We start from the raw sequence: 11979 nt of genomic DNA on the forward strand, positions 1-11979 counted from the left end.
ATGTGGCCACCCCCCGGTCCGCCCCGACGCCGATATTGCGATGAGATCTCGGTCGTTGGATCGACCCGCGATGAATCCAATGGCCAGGATTTGATCCAGTGAACAGTGCCCGCCAAAAGCCAATTTTTCATTAAAATTTCATGTTTTTGACACATTTTCTGTGTTATTTGGAAATGGGCCGTTTTCAAAGGTTTTATATACGGTGCTCACGCCCGCCCAAGCTGCGAAGAACGATGGTTTTTTCAGCTATTTCTGAATTACTCCAAGTCAAAACATTGCCCAAAACAGGGATTCGGCCTCGGCATGCCTCCAGAGCGCCACTATTCCACCCGTTATTGCAAATTTATCAGTTTGAAGGCATTTTTCATCGGCCAAGCACTGATAGCAGCTTCTAAGGCAGCAGACAGCGTGACAACAATTCTTTGGGCCGAACAGCGGCCATAAAGGGGCGATTAGACAGTTAAAGAGTATCATAGAGAGAAAGTGGCCCGATTCAGTGTCAAAGTATATCAGAGGAAGTGACAAAGAGTCTCAGTTCAAAATATCAGCAGCCTGAAAGCAACAGAACATTAAAGAGGCCCCCATCAAAGTCAATAAAGCAGCTCAGAGCCATCAAAGCCCGCCAGATCACAGTTATGGGCATTAAAGCCACTTTGCAGCAGCAGAACCACCTAAAGAGGCAATTCAAGTGTTTAAAGCCCAGATTTTGTAGAGACAGTGTATAAAGCCACATATGAGAACCGCAGCAAGTCCCAAGGCACAGTTATTGCAGAAGTGCCAGCGCTTTGCTCAAAGGACCGATATTTATTTATTCTCGAGGCTGCTGCCCCAGCGCAGCTGTTAGATGGACATTCTTTCATTTATTTTCAATAAATGTTAGGTTAGATCATTCATTTCTTCAGATCTATCCCAGATCTGCTTTTGTACATATTTTTAGATATTTTCTCTATTTATACCTCCCTCTGTATTGTGAAAAGGGTTGGTTGGTTGATTCACTCCAAGAGAGACTCGCACTGTATATCTGATATTTTCTATAATCAAAGACTGCTTACAAGCTTGGAGAATGGACTGTTTGCTGTGTTAAATGGTTGAAGAGTGACTGTGGAATTCTTGTGCTGTTACATGACTCAATAAGTGCTTCTTACCTCTGTTTTCCATTCATATATGCTTATATCACCATGTATTACCATCTAAGTTACAGAACGAAAGATTAGCTTAGAATTTGCTTGGCTGCACTCTATGCTCAGTTTCTGTGACTTCTTTATGTTTTCCTCTTGATTTAGGCATAAGTATGAATTCCTTTTGGCTCATATTTCCCCTAATTCACCCATGTATGACAGTTATCTAGGAATTCTTAACTGCTCCTAGATAGAGCTCATTCACCTTCCCTCTGTTAAGCTGAATGAGAGATTCTTAATTGCCTCTCATCACTTAGCCTTCATTCCATCTCCATTTAGCTTGAATGTTGTTTTATGTGTAGCTATCTTGCTCCATATTCCTCTTGTGACCAAGAAAACGCACCAGCAGTCTTACTCCATGACTCCATGCCCAATGGTTTGAACTTATCACACTATGCATGCCTCTCTGCTTGAAAGCATCATCCTTCCCACCAAACTCAATCAAAACCCCTGTGCATCATATCTAGCCTAAAATCATCCCTTAAACAAAGCTAAATCATAAAGAGAGAGCCCTCTCTGACTGTTGGTAGGCTAGGACTAGCAGTCCAAAGATTGGTTTGTGGTTACCTCGGCCGTATTCCCTTGGGAGTCAAAGGGAACAACCTGAGTGATAACAGTATCCATGAAAACAAATAATAATACTGTTTATTTGATGTTATAGATTCGTCTTCTACTTCTATCATCCTGGATTAGAATCCCTATCAATATCACAGTCAATTATCATAGACTATAACAAAGGCCACTGGATCTGAAAACAATTTTGCTCCTTGTCTCAGTATTTGTACACCATTCTCTTGATCAATATCCCATCGAGTTGCTAGTTCTTGTAAAATTTCATGTGTCTTCCTATGGTGAAGGTGTAAGGCACTATCTGTTACAATGAGCTACATATATTTACATATTAGGCTACTTTACTAAAAAGTATGACACAACAACTTAATTTCACTCATTAGATATAAATTTTATAATAAACAATATGTAAATATGCATATTTAATTACATACAATGAAAAATTGTACATTGAAAATAACTATTACAGATCTTGTTGTGATAGTTCATGTACATATATCTACATAGTAGTCTATGAGATACATTTCAAACACATCATTCTTTCTATATTTTTTCTGATATACTAGACTCTTAATAGAAATTTCTTCTAAAATTTATCCAATGATGTTGCTGCTTCAGAAATAAGTAATAATACTAAGAATAATCATGAACTGGCCTCACTTCACGTACTTCAATGTTGCATCAGGCACATAAAACACCATCACCAAATTGTTTAGTGCAAAGAGAGTCAATGAACTTAGTAATCAATCATATGAAACTTAATGACAGTGAAATAAGAGTTTCAAGCTCTTTTTGAATTGTTGGTCTATTCTAAGAATCTACCTTAAATATCCAATCCTAATCTTCTGTCATATTGACCCAATCTTTAACAAGTGATATTTTTTATGAATGAATTATTATCCACACAACTATATTTTCATAGATGTATAAAGTGGAGACAACAGTTTTACCCAGAAAAGATGTTGAAATGTCCCCACAACTAGGACTTCACATGTATGTTGTTTGTATTTATCAAATACAATATTTACAAGCATCCTTTGCCTAAAAAGATCAGGTGGAGATAAGACTTTTAGTAATAAAATAAATTTGAGTGACCCCACAACTAGGATGTATCATGTTTTCTGTTTTTATTTATCAAATACAGTATTCATAAGTGTCCTGGGGAGTTGGTTCAAGGCTCTCTCAGAAGAAACTTCACATCGACCCCCAAAGTGATCATTGGATTAGGGACCACCTTCACCCTAGATAATTAGTAATCTCCTTGGAAGTGGTCATTATTATGCTCACTCCCTTATGGGATATTGGAAACATCGAGAATTAGACTGAATGAACAGTGAATATGAACCTACATTGAAGTACTTAAAAGCGATTTTGACATAACATATTCCGTTTGAGTGGTTCATGTATTGTGATGAAAAATATTACCTAGTGATGAAGAAAATATAATCAAAAGGTTACCTAGTGCTTTGGAGGACTTTCGAGAGTGTTATACATTTGACCATTGATATTTTTATACAATCTCCATAGAATTTTCAAACTGTGGTGAAAATATGAGTGCTTAATCTCTTTTCGAACCTAGTTTAAAAGGAAAGTCTGCTAATTCTTAAAATCTCTTTCATACAAACTAATCTCTCAACACACTTATGACATAATGATTAAGATATTCAATGAAATAGAGTAGGGCTTTGAGAGGATTGGATAGAGAAGGGCCTCACTGAGGTATTGCAATTCACCTTCCCAGTAAGGGTAGAGGGAAGCAATTTGCATGGACTTCATAACTTCATGTGTCTATATAAATAGAAGGAGATCAGTCTTGTAATCAGCCGTGGAATCTCTAGTATAGTGCTCGAAAGAATAAAGCGTGGTTGGTCTCTATACAAACCACACCATACGATGGTGATGGTGTCTGAATCTAGACAAAATGAATTAGGATAAGAAGAATGCCCACTATTTTATGAGTAGAATCCAACAACAAGATTCCCTGCTGAGTTTCACACATTAACAACACCACAATATACATACACAGAGTAAAATCAGAGAGATAACCTCACACCGATGCAGTTTGGCTATTAAAAATATCTGAGAATAACAAGGTTGTGTTGCTATGTTGGATGCTTTTCAGAGTTGTGTCAAACTTTCTATCAACATCCTTTAGCCTCTCAGTTCCTGCTTGTATCTCTGCTATCAAAACTTACTTTTTTTCCTGTGATTGATTCAAGGCCTTTTGGAATCTTCTCAAAGCTATAACAATCGCCCTGTTCTGGGTTGTCTCTTCTTGCAGTCTTATTCTAAGACTTTGTCCCAATAGCAAGCTCATCTACTTGATTAAATGTTCCCTCTCCTGTTCAAGGGCATTCTTGTCCCTTTCTAAGTGGTGTGCTTTCTCTTCTATAACTTTCAAATTTAGAGCTCCAAATGATAACTCATATTTAAGCTTGTTATTTTCCTCTTGTGCAAGAGCCAATCTTACCTGAAAATCCCTGGACCTATTTTTAGAATTCTGATAAAGATTGAGGACATATTGATACTGAATAATTATTTCCTCTTGTTCTGCATGTGACTTTGAAAGATCTTTCTAAGTTTCTTTTTCTCCTTTTCCCAAGTGTCGAGTCCCCATCCAAACTTTCCCATATTGCATAGTTACAATTTTATCATCTTTAGGTTTATATTTGGGACTCACATCTTCATACTAGATTCCTTTTCCAAGGCTCCCCTCCAACTTCTACAATTCTGCTTCCAAATTTTGATTTTATGTTTCATGTTTTTGATGCTCCTTGAGTTCAACTTGTAATAGTAATTTCAGTCTCAATACATGTTCTTATTGATAAATTTCTTCATCATTATTCTTCAAGGAGAATACTTGCTCCTTCAACTCACTGATTCATTCAACTTGAGATGATGACTCTTTTTTCATCTTTTGGCCTTCTTCTTCCACACAATTCATCTCCTCTTGCAACTGTGATGCCTTTTTCTGAGTGGTTCTGTATTCTGTAATTATTTCATTCACCTGATTTGAACCCTGCAATTTTGTAGCTTCCCCTCCATCCTATGCCTCTTCAAAAGATAGTCTAGCCCTATTACACATCTGGCTTTGTGATTGCTTTTTTCGGTCATAATTTTTTTTTATAATTTCATCAGCATCAAGATGAATCAATCAGTTATGCTATTGAATTTGGTTTGGAAATGCCTCTACCATGGTATAATGCATTTGGAAAAGTTCCCTAGAGATGTGGTCACATCATTCTGCTAAAGCTCGATATGCTCTATAAAACTCTTCGACCAAATGTACAAGCTATGGTCACTTTTTAGAGAACATATCTACATGTTTGGAAAATGAATTTGCATCCTCTTGAATTAGCTTCAACATGGCTTGGATCTTGATATCCATATCTATCAAGTTTTCTTATAGACATTTTGAATTTTTAGGGCTTACATGGCTATCCCACCACCAAGAGTAAGGAAAACGAGATTCTGATTGCAACATAGCTAGTTTTATCAGGCCACAGTATACAATATGTTGAGCTTGTAAAATTGTTTCTCGATGAGGCCACTTCAGTTGAACGTTTTCTGGGATAAGAAAAGCACCAGGCCTTGCTGCTACATGACTGCTAATACTTGTACTTGTTGTAGCTCCCATAAATTGTTGCAATATTCCAATCATTTAGAAAATGAAAGGCACCTTGAGAAGACATAGCTAAATCCATTGATTCTTCGTCCACCATCATCAATTTACAAGTAAATCACAGTCATGCTCACATGTAATAACGCTGACTCAAGATTGCCAAAAGCTCTAGGTATTCTCTTTTAGATTAAACTCACTCAATTACTCCACACACAAATTTCATATGCACTGAACTTCTTCTCATATGCATCATCACTATCATTTTATGAGTTCCTCTCTCACATTCTCCAAGATTTCCTCACATGCAAAACCCTCTATTCAAGTTCTCAGCTTGAAACATAGATTCTTACTCTGCCCACAATAGAGTTTCTCCCCTCACTTAATTCTCTAATTTTTTTTATAGGATTCACCTTTTTCATAAGCCATATTCATTCTAAACAACCATTGATTCTGATACACACACACAAACTGGAACTTATCAATTACATATACCTAGAGACAATATCAAATAACATGAAATTTTGCACATACTCATTCTGTTGAATACCTATTTGAATTTATGAATGTGCCTGAATTCATGTGTTTGAGACACAATGTTTAAAGCTAACTTGAGAAAGACATATAGTTGTTATTTTTATTTTTTTACGTATTATTATTGTTTATTTGAAATATGTTTTGAGATTCCAAAGAAGGTAGTAGCTAAAAATTCCATGTATGTGGATATGCTACAACTCTCAGTGAGAGAGTTATAATGAATTTCTAGTTTTTCTAGCCCTACCATAGGAATGGTGGGTTAGCCTTAGCCTTACCTTCCAAACATGAGAATGGTGTTGATTTGTGATCTTCTCAACTAATGATGTATTATTGTAGTGATGCTCCTAGTCTCTAGTCATTTGAGAGCAACTGAGTTACTGATTGTTACTCCCAGTGGTAGTGAAGACATAAAAAACACCTTTGTGGCTAAGATATTCAAAATGCTGACTTAAGAGAATTTAGATAGAGGCACTTGCCTGAATTGAGTCTTGATCAAGTGGTTGAACTCCTACCCCTGATGATGCAAGATAAATTGCTTTGATTAGATGCTTTCGTGCAATGAATTTTGATTATTGAATGTTGCATACTTGGGTGGTTGGTGGACACTGATTCCCAACTCAATTTGAGGTAAATTGGAAGGTTGTCGGTGCTTTATTGGTCATATTTTTATTGAATTTGTTGATGAGTGAATTTTGTATCTTTTCATTAGTGGACATTTACTTTTGTAGGCATTTCTAAAATTTCTGAGGGAAAGAACTTTATTTGAAGTATTAATGAATTATTAGGAACTCCAATCCAATGTTTTGGACCTATTGTCAATATTTCTTTGGAGACAACTGCAATATTCTTCAAAGTAATTTTTTTGTGATTTATGGAGTTGTTTCAGCATGAATTACACTATCTTGTTTCACTGTGTAACATTTAGGTTTTTCAGGTTCTTCAAGCTAATGTGGGCCAATTAGCATCACAAGGTCTTGCAGAGAAAATGAAATGATTAGATTATGCAACTACCAATATCAATCCCCACTTATTCAGTGTTGGGTGCTTCAAAACAATGATCATTTGAGGTTCTTGTAGCTGATATCAAGGAAGACGGACACTCTTATTTTCAACAAACATATTGTAACAGCCTTGGTGAAAATTCCATTTAATAAATGTTAAAAACAATAACCACATATGGATGGGACACTTATTCTAAGCTGAATGTTGGGCACGACATCTTAGGGTGTGTTCATTTGGTTGTTTATGGCTAAGCAAATTGGCAAAGGAAATAGCTAAGGCATTAAAGAGGCAAAATGGAATTTTTGGCACATTTATTTACGAAAATAATGGAAATTAGGAGAAAGGGAAGGTGAAAGGTCACATTTTGCATGTGAGGAGGAAATTGAAGGAAAATAATGGAAAATGAATAAAATAGAGGCCTCATTAATAAAAAGGCTTATGAGGATCAGTGGGCAAGACTTGGTCAGTTTAGCTTTGGAGCTCTTTCATTATTCTTCTCTCTCTCTCTCATACCTTGGAGACTTAGAGTTTTCTTAGAACACTCTTGGAGGGTGTGGCATGCTTGGATTCTTGGAGCAAGAAGGCAAAGGAAGAATAGGAAAGAGAAAGAAGGCATTGACATCAACAACTACATCAGATTTTCTTATAGGTATCGAGTTGCATGTATGATTTATTCACTAGTTTTGGCATTCATGGCCCATGCATGTCGTTTATTGGTTGTGATCTATCATTGGCATGGAGGATTTCCTGGATCAATAATTGATTGCTTAGCCTTGCCATTTCTTGGATAGCCATGGTGATTGTAGGTTTACTTTCATTGCTTTGTTTTGGTTGGTTCTCATTTTTCCATAGCTTGGGTTGAGTTACTAGTTGTGGAAGCCCTAGTTGAACAAATGCTCTCGAAGCCCTGTAACAACTTGGGTTGAGTTACTAGTCCTGAAAGCCTTTGTTGGACAAACGCTCTAGAAGCCCTTAGCGGGTTGAGTTACTAGTCTTGGAAGCCTTGGTTGGACAAATGTTCGGGAAGCCCTGTACAAGCTGTGGGTTGAGTTACTAATTCTGGAAGCCTTGGTTGGAAAAACACTCTGGAAGCCCTAGAAGTCATGGATGGAGACCAATCTGATGATGATTTTTGGTGATGTTTGACTGTGTTTTGGAATCACTATTTAATGGGTTGAGGTGGGTGGCCTCTGGAAGCCCTAGATGAGTTTTGATTGATGTGTTCTATGAGATCCCACATCCATTCTTGGAATATGGCATAAGGATGATTGGCTGAAGAGAGACTTGGCTCAGCCAATATATGGTTGGGTGGAATGTGGCAGCCACATCTACGGTTGGTTCATTGCATTTATTAATAGAAAAAAGATTCATTCCCTTGATTTTTAAGTGCAAATGTACTGATGTATATATGGATTTTGACGGCTGATATGTTGATTGGATTTCTATTCCTATTATATTGTTTATATGCAAATTTACCCTGGAGGTTGTTATAGAGTGGTATCAGAGCATGGTTCAAACACTTGGACTGGATGGTCTCTATCATAGGTAAAATGAAGAACAAAGGTTAAATTTTAGACCTTTTTTTCATATCTGTTATAACTTTTCTTCTGTGGAATATTAGAAGTCGAAATTTTGTCCATAATGAAGGTAAATCCGCCTAATAATGTGGTAAAGATTTCAGATATTGATTGACAATACTTTAGGAATTGTGATCTAAGGAAGATGACCTTCCTGAATGCACCTTTAAACAGGTCACATTAGAATTTCTACAATAAATTTTCTTCTGTAGGCTTTTAGAAGCTAAAAAATCATCCATATTGAGGGGAAATACTAACTAGTCTGTGGCAAGAATTTCAGATATTGGGTCACAATATGTTAGGATATATGAGTAGAGGGAGTCGAGCCTTCTGAATGCTCCTAAACTCAGGTCTCAAACATGTCACGCTGACATTTTTGTTATAAATTTTATTTTGGGCACTCTCAAGAGCTGAAATGTTTTCCACAATGAGAGGAAATCCCGCTTATATTGTGATAAAATTTTTAGACATTTATTCGCTATATTTTAGGATATATGACCACTTTAAATCGAGATTTTTGGATACTCCTAGAATTGTGCACCAAATAGGATTGTGTTGGTATTTTGTTTTAACTTTTCATCTATGAAATCTTAGAAGTTGAAACCTGAACCATCGTGAGGGAAAATACCACTGATCATATGGTTCAATTTCCATAACTTGTACTACTAAATTTTATGATATATGCATTGAATCATTCACTATATTAGTTTGCACGCAAAGTGTTTGATGAAATGCTTAAATGGTTCAATGATTAATTGCATACAAACTATTTGATAAAATGCCCAATTGAGTATGTTGTTTGTGGTTGGGGATAGTATTGATGTGTAATATTATTGCTGTAGTTGATATATGCTTACTTGTATGAAAATAGTTTTCTATATTAGTTTGCATGGAAAGTGTTTGAAGAAATGCTTACATGAAAGTGTAATAGTATAGTAGTTGTTTGGAGAAAATGTAAAAGTATTGCAACTGTTTGAAGAAAATGTTATTTTTTTGGATGGGATAGTATTGTAGTATGATAATATGGATGTAGGTGATCTATGCCTATTTGCATGCAAAGAATTTAAAGAGTTGCATGTAGGGTGTTATGAAACCAGCTCACAAAAATATAGAAAAGAGAGATCAACGCCTTAGAACTCAGCCTCTTTGAGGGGGCAACCTCCTTTACATTACACAAATGAACAATTCTTGGATGATTCAAAAGACAAAACATCCTTTCTATATATAGGAGTCTATGGAGTCACAATATAACCCAGCTAACCTAACAATAATAATATAAATCCACAAAAATAACAATAGAGGGATTCTATGGGGCATAGTAATAAAAATATGGGGACAATAGGGGCTCAACAATATTAATAAGGGACACAACTACAATAGTAATTGGGTAATCACTAGTATTATAGGGACCTAACATGCCCCTCTCCTTCAAAAAAGTGTTGTCCTCAATGCTTGAGTAGTTTTGGATGCTTCTGTATAAAATTCTCATCCTCCCATGTGGAATGTTTAGCGGATAAGTTCTTCCACTTGATGAGATACTCCGAAATTGATTGATTTCGTAGTTGTCGAGTTCTCCTTCCTCGTCAAGTTCTGGAAATATTGTTTGAACTGGGAGCTTGTCGCCTATAACCTTCTTTAAACATGAAACATGGAAAACTGGGTGCACTCGAGACGCTGCAGGAAGCTCCAATTTGTATGCCATAGTACCAATCTTTTGCAACACCTTGTATGGACCATAATACTTTGGTGATAATTTATTATCCTTCTTAGCTTGCTTGAGGGACGTTTGTTTATATGGTTGTAGCCGTAGGAATACCCAATCACCTACATCAAAACTTCTTTCATTGCGATGTTGATCTGCCTGTTGTTTCATTCTATTCTGTGCCAACATGAGGTTACCCTTTAAGAGTTGGAGGACTTGTTGTTCATGTTTGATGTGATGTTCCACTGCTTGAACCTTAGAATTTTCTCTTAAATATGATGTGATGGATGGTGGTTGATATCCATAAAGTGCCATAAATGGGGTCATTTTTGTTACTGTATGGAAGGAAGTGTTATACCACCTTTCAGCTAGAGGCAACCATTTGACCGATTGTGTCTGTTTATCAGAGACAAAGCAATGAAGATATCCTTCCAGACATTTGTTTACTATCTCAGTTTGCCCATCTGATTGAGGATGATAAGATGAGCTATGAGCTAACTGAGTACCAAGACAAGAAAATAATTCTGTCCAAAAATTTCTAGTGAAAATGGGATCTCTGTCACTTACAATAATCTTTGGGTTTCCATGTAGCTTTTGAATTGTTTCCATAAATGCAGTAGAAACTGTACTGGCTTTAAATGGATGTGATAATGCACAAAAATATGCATACTTGGTAAGTCTATCAACTACCACCATGATGACACTCTTTCCCTCAGACTTGGGTAAACTTGTGACAAAATCCATTGAAACCTCCTCCCAACATTGGCTTGGAATGGCAAAAGGTTTTAATAGACCCAGGGTCTTAATTGTTTCAACTTTATTTTGTTGGCAAACCAAACATTCCGCCAAAAAATTTTGAATATCCAATTTAAGGCCATCCCAAAAAAATTCCTTCTTAACCCTGTGGTAAGTTTTTAAAAAATCCTGAGTGCCCTCCTAAGGGAGAAGTTTGCAATTCCATAACACTTTTTTGTTTGAGTTGCAAATTCTTACAGAGGTATAAGTGATCTTTGTACCATAATGAATCATTTTGCTAGCTAAATGTATCAGATGTACTGGAATCTTGTTGTAACTTTCGAATAAGTTCCCATACTTCTTCATCATTCTTCCGTTCCTCCCTTGCTTCATTTATCCAATCTGGTTGGATAATAGAAATGCTGCACAACAATGGTTCCACATCCTCATCCTTTCTTGAGAGTGCATTTGCCACCACATTTTGCTTCCCTTTTTTGTAGATGATTTCAAAGTCATAACCCAACATCTTTGTGACCCACTTTTGTTGCTCTTCAGAGGATAATCTTTGTTCTAAAAAGTATTTAAGGTTATCATGATCCGTTTTTACCTTGAAGTGTATTCCCATTAGGTAGGGTCGCCATTTCTTAAGTGCATGTAGTATTGCCAACATTTCCTTCTCATAAATAGCTTTGTGTAAAAACTTTCCCTTGATTGGACGACTTTCAAAAGCAATGGGTGTTTCATCTTGCATTAAAACAACACCAATTCCATTTCCTGAAGCATCACATTCCACAATAAATGTTTTTGTGAAGTCTGGTGTAGCTAAGATCGGTGCTTGGCACATTGCCTCTTTAAGATGTTCGAAGGCCTTTGTTGCTTCTGGAGTCCATGAAAATGCATATTTCTTCAATAATGTTGTTAGAGGTGTTGCTATTCTCCCATAATTCTTAACAAACTTGCGATAATACCCTTTCAACCCGAGAAATCCTCGCAGATGCTTTATGGATGTGGGGATTTTCCATTCCTTAATGGCTTTAATTTTGCTAGGGTCTACCTTAA

The sequence above is a fragment of the Pinus tabuliformis genome, chromosome 8, assembly GCF_031772625.1.
Source record: "Pinus tabuliformis cultivar Carrire ecotype Pingquan chromosome 8, CPIR1, whole genome shotgun sequence".
NCBI classification, from domain to species: domain Eukaryota; kingdom Viridiplantae; phylum Streptophyta; class Pinopsida; order Pinales; family Pinaceae; genus Pinus; species Pinus tabuliformis.